At 32.9% G+C, this 9145-nt stretch overlaps 1 long non-coding RNA gene across 2 annotated transcripts; it reads right to left on the bottom strand.

Annotated features, from left to right (window-relative positions):
• Positions 1 to 3564: 3564 nt before the first annotated feature.
• LOC141480010 (uncharacterized) lies at positions 3565 to 4538 on the bottom strand. 2 transcript variants are annotated; one of them, XR_012464111.1, is made up of 2 exons: positions 3738 to 4538; positions 3565 to 3683 (listed from the first exon to the last, which is right to left on the bottom strand). It is a non-coding gene; the product is annotated as an uncharacterized lncRNA (long non-coding RNA). The 2 variants fall into 2 exon arrangements; XR_012464112.1 differs by having other exon boundaries at positions 3742 to 4538.
• Positions 4539 to 9145: the final 4607 nt, after the last annotated feature.

Genomic DNA, 9145 nt, shown 5'->3' with positions numbered 1-9145 from the left:
CACATACCTTAGCCAAATCCTAGGAGAATACTTTGACTTTTCTTTAGTTTCCATTTCGAATCTGCTCATGAACAGGTCTGCCAGGTAGGGGGATAGGGGATTTCCTATGGCCGTTCCTTCCTGTTGTTCATAAAAGCAACCTTCTACCTGGAAACGATTTTGTTTCTTACACAAATTGGTAAGAGAAGCGAATTCATCGATTTCGTTGTTATTGAAATTATTTTTCTCTAGTAGTTCCCTGAGGTATTGCAAGGTCTGTGGAATTGGGACGCTAGGAAATAATGAACTAACATCAAAAAAAACCAAAATCTCACTTTCTTGCAGAACCATGTTTTTTGTATGTTGTATGGACTCTAAAGAGTTTTTTATACTAAAACCTGGTTCCGCAATAGATAAGGTTTCAAATTCCTTAGTGAGCCACTTCGCTATTTGGTAGGTAGGAGCTCCAATAGCTGACACGATGGGGCGCATTGATTTTCCCGGTTTATGGATTTTTGGGAGGCAATATAGTTTCGACACCGTTGGGTTGGAAACTTGTAACTTTCGTTTCAGTTGAGGGGTAAGTATGTTGTCGCTCTTATTTTGGAAAATCTCGGGAAATGTTATGTAGAAAAGTTGTTAAGCATTGAAAAATACATATAGATTTAAAGTCATGGCCATCTAAGTAAAGTTTTATTTTTTTACCAATTTTTTTTAAATGGGGACTACGAAAAACAAATTTTTGCTAAAACGATAAATAGACAGCATTCTGTATACGACGGTTCATTTTAAAAGCCTGTAATATTGCAAATTACACAACTGTCGTGTTAACCACAGTCAATTTTTTTAAAAAGAAAATTAATTTTCAAAAGTTATTTTTATTTTTTGTCATCACTGAAATTCACTCAAAATTATACAGTGTTGTAACAAAAATTCAATATTCAATAATATCAAATCACAAAACATCAAAATAAAATAGGTATTTCTGAACAAACTCATTGACTTCCTGAAGATTTTGTTTGTCCAAAATAAGTGTTTCAAATTGAATCTCCAGAAAATCAATTAGTTTGTTTCTATATGCCTATTTTATTTTGATGTTTTGTGATTTGATATTATTGAATATTAGGTTCTTGTTTCAAGACTGTATAATTTAGAGTAATTTTTGGTTTTAACAAAAAATAAAAATAACTTTGCACCAAAAACTTTGAAAATAAATTTACTTCTCAAAACAATTGACCGTGGTTAACAGCATAGTTGTGTAATTTGTAATATTAGAGGCTTTTAAAATGAACCGTCGTATACAGAATGCTGTTTATTCAATCGTTTTAGCAATTATTTTTCGTATTCTTTAAAAAAAAATGAATCAAAAAATTAAACTCCACTTAGATGGCCATCATTTCATACCTATATGTATTTCTCAATGCTGAACAACTTTTCTAAATAACATTTCTCGAGATTTTCCAAAATAAGAGTACTTTACTCTTGTCACAAAATTAAATATTTGAAGGCTTCTCGTATATTACATGTGATGTACTGTATTTCAATGTTGTATGTTCAGTTTTAGGGGATGCACAAACTTTTATCAAGAATAACTTTTTGTCGAAAAACCCTTAATGAGTAAGTTTCGCATATGGTGCATACTTTGGGGATGACACACTATAAGAGAAGTGTTTTAACAATTTTATTTCACGTCAGATGATCCAACTCTCCTTATCAAGTATTATGGTATTGGTATAGCTGATTCATCTCTATAAGACAACTGAATTCGTCAAAATAAATCAAATTCATCCTATCCAATCAACTCAGTTTACAATTTTTACTACGAGTGTAGTTATTTCGTAGTGATTGATGATCAATATCAATATATGTGATAAGAATCAAATGATCGCTGTTTTTTTATCTGCTTTGTTTTTCTTTAAGGTGCGCTAAAATCGAAAACGGCTCAGTCGATTAGGATGTGGTTTTCACTTTTTTAATGTTATAAACTTCACTTAATATTTGATGTATTTCAATCAGTTCATTGATAAACAATGCAAATACAATGAATTATGTTGAATGCTTACTAAAAAAAATTAGAAAATACTGTTCAATTAATTTAATCGGTCGGTAGCCAAGCGGTTCGGCGTGGGTGCTTTGTTCACTCACTCGAATTGACTGCTGTGTTGGTCGGTGGTTCAAGCCCTAGTCTGAACGATCGATCTTCACTTGCTACCGTCCAACCCGTGTTAGGAATCACACGTTAAAAGGTAAGACCTCGTTAATCCTTAGCTCGCACAAGTTTCTACTTCTGAGGGTTGTCGTTCGTAGGGGTGCGACAGCTGGTTAACGGAAAAACAGATTTTAAACAGATTTTCAGTTTTTATCAGAAAAGGACTCGCAGACAACAGCTACTCATCATTTCTATGACATAATTGAAATATAAATTAAAATGAGGTTCGATATACTCATGAATAATCCCAACTATTTTTTAAATCTATTTTTAGAGCCAGTCTGCTGTTTTCTTTTTTTATACAGTGTTGACTCTTGAAAGTGACAAGATATCAAGGTCAAAAGTTTTATTATATATCTTTTGATGGATATTTCAATTCTCTTTTCCCCCATTTCATTTTCGAAAATTTGATCTGCCGCTTTTTATTAAGTAGCATTTTTATATTTGTTTCAGGGATCTGCAAACGAACGATGAATATCATAATTAAAAAAAAAAGTATTTCAATGAATGTTTGAAATGTTCACTTGACAATAATGAAGATTGTTCATGTCTATATTCTAACGAAACTACTACTTATTTTAACCGTGAGCTTTTAATAGGTTGCAGATTTCCCTAATCTCCACAAAAAAATCAAAGGACGCACGGATTCGCTTTCCCTAATGAAAAGGTACTTTCTGAAATGTACTGTTGTGAAACGCAGTCCTAGCCAACCATATAAGTTATCTGAATAAAGTTTGTCATTCAATAAAAGCTTTGGGTTTATGTATGTCTTTCATATAAACAGGTAGCATGTTGAATAATTAATCTTGACACGACACCTCATTCAACTACTGTGGTCTATCTTGCTTCTTCAAATAAAGTAGGACAATAATCTTGAACTTTGTACTATATTGAATCTCTCTCAATGTTACTTGATTTACATAAAAACCAATTTCGCTAGAGGTGAAAGTATTTTACCATCTACTAAATCACCTGATATGACGCCTCTAGATGTTTGACGTGAGATCTGAAGATACACAATCGCAGTTCATATCAGAACTCGTGAATAGAAAAAGAGGTGCTTTCATGATGTAGGTACATTCCATAATTTAGGAAATACATTCGTTAATTGACTTCATTATCGTCAGGGAGTGAATGTAAACATTTTGAACATTTACTAAAATGAACTGGATTGAGTTAAGAATGCATTTATTTTCAAATGATTTTGTTGCCGATTCCTAAAACCAATATAAAACTACAAATTACTCGGAAATGTTAGATACAGAATTGAAATATCTGACAAATAAGGTACACAAAACTCCTTTTTATGTTCGAAAAAAGAATTTGATTTCACCCTCTTAGTAATAAGTTGTTACGGGTTCAATTATACTGATACCTCCTAGTTGACTCATAACTTTAATAGCGCTCTCGTAAGCCAAAACATTATAAAATGTATTAAATCATTCAGGATGAATAACTTGAAGTCACTCGGTGATCTTGCACAGCAGAAAAATATCTGAAATAAAGTCATATTTTTAAAAATGTTCAATCAGCACAAGAAGTACTTTACCTACTTTGAATGCTTTCTCATTCAAGATACCAGTTTAGTTCATTGTGAATTTCCGAAAAGAATAGGAACATTATCTGTTTTATCACCATTCCTTAACTTTCCATTTTCATATAGGTTAGTTTGTTATTGTTTGGATAGAGGTTATCTAAAAGATCCAACCCTGCTAAATATTCAAAATTTGACAGAAAGGATGTCATTCATCTTCAGTATTCTCAACTTTGATGAAATGTCACTAATATTCCTAGTTTGACCTCCAGAATCTATCTGTTTCCTTTTTCCTTTTTTATTGTGGGCTTATCAAAGTGGAACATGTGGTTCTGATTTTCTCAAGTTATAGAGGATTTTCTGAGTCTGAAAAATAAAAAGTAGTTGTAAAACCATCAAGAAAATTGTCATAGGATTGATATTTCAACCATCCAATGTGGATTTTGGTTTTCAACTAACCTTAAACGTTTCCTGACGAAACTCTCTCCGAGACCACCCTCCATCGAAGGTAGGTATTCTGTTGGGACACATTCTGGGGATTATCCTCTAATGAGTGCATTTCGTATGTATTAATGAATCCACAGGTTAGTAACTTTTCTGTCTTTTCAGATCTCTTTTTGTTTAGTACCTAGTTTTACGTTTTCTCTGTACGAAGGATATTACCAGCTCCCACATCATTATGTCCTATAGCTATACACCAATTTAGCTAGCATGCATGTTTAGAACTTTGCTTTACACCTAACCGCTTGGAGACAGCTTCATCCCTGCTTAGTAGATAGAGCTTGCTTGATTTCCTCTGCTAGTTAAAGTACAGACTTCCCCCAATTCTTATGAACTGGACGGACCTTGTATAGAAAGCCATTGTTGGGGATTGCAAAAGAAAGGACAACCTCCAGGACAGTTTCAATTTGAGAATATACAAATCGATCAGCTGATCGACCGTGGATTTATAGAGTAGAAGAATACGTTCCGATATACCGACGGCCCTAACTTTCGGAAATTCTATCCAGGGTTACATTGTTACAGGAAAAGGGTATTTACCCAAAGAGGGAAATTAATAAATATTGTTTTTTGTTATCTTCAGTGTCAAATAATTTATTTTACCCACCAACCCTCTACCGGCTGACTAATTTTGATTTTAGAGTTTTGTTTTTGAGTTATTTCTATTACGCCCCAATAATTTGATTTTCCATCTTAGTCGGCGTAATAAAGTGACGCAACACTTTTGCCTCACTCGAAATGTTACCGTTATACGTAAATTTTGTTCTACCTTGATATCTTGTCCTCTTCAAAAAAAGAGAGAGGAGAGGGACTATCTACATCTCTGCTGAATGTAATTTGAGATTTGGTTCAACATCAGACTTTCAATTCTATTGTTGAAATTTTCTGATCATGGTTCATTCCAGAAAAGGCGATGTGCACAAGGAGTTTCTTCGAAATCGATCTTGCTGAAATGAAGATTCGATCCCTGTATTTCAGGCGGACATATTTACACATTCAGCTGGGAGAACATTCATTTTTATTTTTTCAAATGGTAGGGAATCTGCTGCGATACATGTTTCGAAAAGACAATAGACCGGCTTTAATACAAAGATTTAATAAATAGTTGGCATTTGTAAAGGGCGGTTGTTGTCATCTCCATTGAATTCTTAATTTCATATGGATATTAAACATTGCACAGTGAAATTCTCGCGAAACAACAGAGTCCTGCCACGAATCACACTTTGGAAGAGGAGACTTCGTTAGTTGTCACCTGGCACAACTTTTGATTTCTGAGAGTTTTCTTTGGTCGACAGCAGATGAACAAATACACACACAAACATCAGAAAGTTACCTGATGCGGGGTTAAATCAACTTGTCCCAAAACTACTTCTTCTACTGCCTCATTTCTCATAAAAGTATACAGCTGCTAGAGCTTTTCATTTTCCAAAAAGAAAACACTTCAGGACCGATTTCGATGGGCACCCTATATATTTCATTTGTCTATTTCCATATGTTTAAATCCAACTGCTGGAGCAATTATATTCATCTTTATTGTCAGAAAAAATGCAGACGATATTCGCTTTTCAATAAAGGCATTGTTTGCTAGTCTTTGAACGGTCAACATGAACCTGGTAAAACGTCGGCAGAATATTATTCGAGCGGTTCTGAGGACTGGAAAGTTGATATCCCGAGGGAGTCTGATAACGACGCCTGAAAACAAAACACGTCATAATCCAAACATTTACAGTCGAAGAGTAAAGTTCGATTGAAAGTTTTCTGTTTGTGCCTGGGAGAAATAAAACTCTCTCCGCGTTATTTCTTTTGGTGTTTCTGGTCCCAAGACGTCTTCGTTGAGGTAAACAATGGATCGAAGGAAGGGAATGAGACAGGAAGGTTGTTCGGAAGCGGAATGTCTGAGACAGGGTATTGTTATATTTTACCTTCATTGAATGCCCAAATATCATGTTCAGTCGTTTCGTGTATAAAAGTATCAGTTGGAATGAATAAATCTTCTAACATATACTGAATACGTTAGCTTGGGAATAATATAATTTTCCAGGAATATTGCAGATAAGATACTTCTCTTCATTCCATGAAGACGGCAACTTGAAAGTATTCATTATAGACTTGAACTCACATATTTTCCGAGAAGGTCACACTCAAACCCCTGAGAAAATAAACTACTCTTTAGGAATATTGGAAAATCATATCGTCAGTTCCATAGTCTGCAGGAGAATCTGACTGGTGACTTATATTTGGAAATTCTTCAAAACCTCATTCACCCACGGAATCGTAAATTTTGGACAACATTCAATGAGAATGCGAAAAACCAGTTGTTTTTCCAAAAGGAAGGTTCGTCTCTACATTTTTTATGTATGTGAGGAATGCCCTGCCATGTAGATTGGTAGGCACAGTCCTTTGCAATGGTCTGCTCGTTCAGCGAATTGTACTTCTCTCTATTTCTCATTTTGGGACTAGGTATATCAAATTGATAGTTTATGCTACGCGACCTGAGAAAATACGGAAATTGAAAGACGGAATAACCTAACGAATGTTGTGCTAGCATTGCCCCAGAAACATTTCGAAATATTAGAAACGAGTTGAAATATAGATTGTTATGCTGCCACGAAGAATATTTTGAACATTTTCTCAAAAGATTTTTCTAAGTATAAGATGAAAAATAACGAGGTTAAAAAAAATGATATCTATTGCAAAATGTGTTACTAATTCATTTCTCTTGACAATGAAAAAACATTGATAACGCTCTGTCGGTGGCAAGTGATGTTATACTATTGGCTTTCTCATCAGAAAGTACAATTTTTTTTCCAAACATTTTGTCTGACTTTGATATCTTGTTCCCTTTGAAAGTTAAAGGGAAATATACATACGTCCGTACTGTATAATTACAGATGGTATGTGGTTACATGATGACACGTGTCTTACTGAAAATATTGAAATGATTCAGTAGTAATTCCTGAAAATATATTATCCGATAGAAAAGTGTCACCCAATACTCCAACTTTGTGAATTAACAGTTGACAATTTTTGTAATAGAATAGGTAGTGTGATAATTTTTTTATCGTCTATTCAATCACAATTTTTTTCAATTCGGTTATTGAAACATCGTTAAAATTGAATTAAAAGTTTGAAAATCACTTCTACTCACATAGTCAAATGTATCATGGAATCAATATAATTATTGATCAGTTTATATCATTTCCTTTGAAGCGATAACATGATAGAAAATTTGAAGCCCAGGTCCCCAAGATATTGTTTTACAGTATTTTCTTCGCACCTTCTTCCCAACAGTGATAAAAATTGATAGCGATGAATCTGAGCCATGGAAGTAACATGTAGGTGTAATTATTTTTTAATCAAACGTGACTCTATCTACGATAAAAAAAATAAAAATTATAGAATTTTCCCAATTAATTTCATTCAAGACGCGTTTTGCTACACGGTAAATTCATCAGCTAGAAATGTTTCAAATGAAATTTCTGAATTGACATATTGTTTTATAAAAAATTTCAAAGAGAGTTAAACCGGTTACAAACGCGCAGAAAAAGTATCGACCAGTGATTTGATCGTTAATGAATCTTGAGCAAACATTGAATTTTTATATAATCAATACAGACTTCCAGCATCTAATGAGAATTTTCTGGCTGTAACTGGAATTTCAAACTGTTCCATTCAAAAAAATTTAAATCGATTTTTTTCAGGATATTTATTACTGCATCCTTACATCGTCTTCAATGCAATTTTTCTCACCGGTTACAAATATATACTTGTAATGTTTGTACTAACACATATATTTTGTACTACCACGGACATTTTGTTCAATTCTGTTTTCCTATCCATTGAAAAATTTGGATCATGATATTCATTTTTTGTGTATAGTATTGCTAGTTCGAAAATATGAGTAATTTATTATAATCATGATATGTTTTATTTATCTTGAAATCAGTTGTCATAACGATTATAATTGACAAAATATCTGCAACATATCTACATATTTTATTCTGCTGCGAGTTTTATTATCAAAATTCAAAATTTTCTTCATTGATGATCAACTAAATTGAGAAAAGACTCATAAAAACCATAGGAGCAACATTTCTCAATTGAATATCTCATTCTGCTATGAAGTGATGTTATCTATACCTATGAAGAGATTGAATTCGAGTTTCTAATTTGAGTTGATGAAAGTTACAAAAAAGTTCTGATTATAATAGAATTTTAAATTGTTTTCATCCTCGAGCAGATTTGTTTTCACATTTTAACAATTATAGAAAAGTGTAATCTGAAATCATGCTCTCTTATATGTAATATGACAGTTTTGATATTGACAGTCTTCATATTGATATGTTGTGGATAATTTTTTTGAATAATTATTCTCGTTTTGTGTACGATTAAAATAAAATGAGTTAATTTTTTTATGTGGGATGGTTTCATTGAAAAAATGATGTAGGTAATTTACTGAAAACTGAAAAATAATTCGGAAGGTCCTAGATAGGTCATCACACCACTATCCTCAGCAATCTACGGTATTGATCTGATGAAAAAATAATGAAATCTTTGGACGTAGCGGTCATCTGAGTGAATATGTAAAAACTAATCAGGTTTTTAGTTTTTAATTTTGTTACTCAATTCATCTCATCTCAATGTTTAGTTCATTCAGTGCCTCAGTATTACAAGATAATATGTATCCCCCATTTTGTAACTGCGGCCATTTTGGATTTACAATGATACAGAATTTATCAGACTGTATTGTTATCAAATCTAAACGTGTGTACCATATATCAGAACAATCTGTAAACAGGAAGAGGGTCAATCTTCAATTATTAAAGTTGACCCAAACAAACAAAGATAACAAGTGAACAAAACAGAATTGAAACTTTCTATGTTTTTTACCACTTTTATTTGTAACTAACGTTACAATTTAT

This window comes from Leptinotarsa decemlineata, unplaced genomic scaffold (assembly GCF_025532065.1).
Source record: "Leptinotarsa decemlineata unplaced genomic scaffold, Ldec_3_MD MMD2_P_RNA_scaffold_5, whole genome shotgun sequence".
NCBI classification, from domain to species: Eukaryota; Metazoa; Arthropoda; class Insecta; order Coleoptera; family Chrysomelidae; genus Leptinotarsa; species Leptinotarsa decemlineata.
The sequence above is the reverse complement of the archived record's forward strand: the minus strand, read 5'-3'. Positions and strand labels throughout refer to the sequence as shown.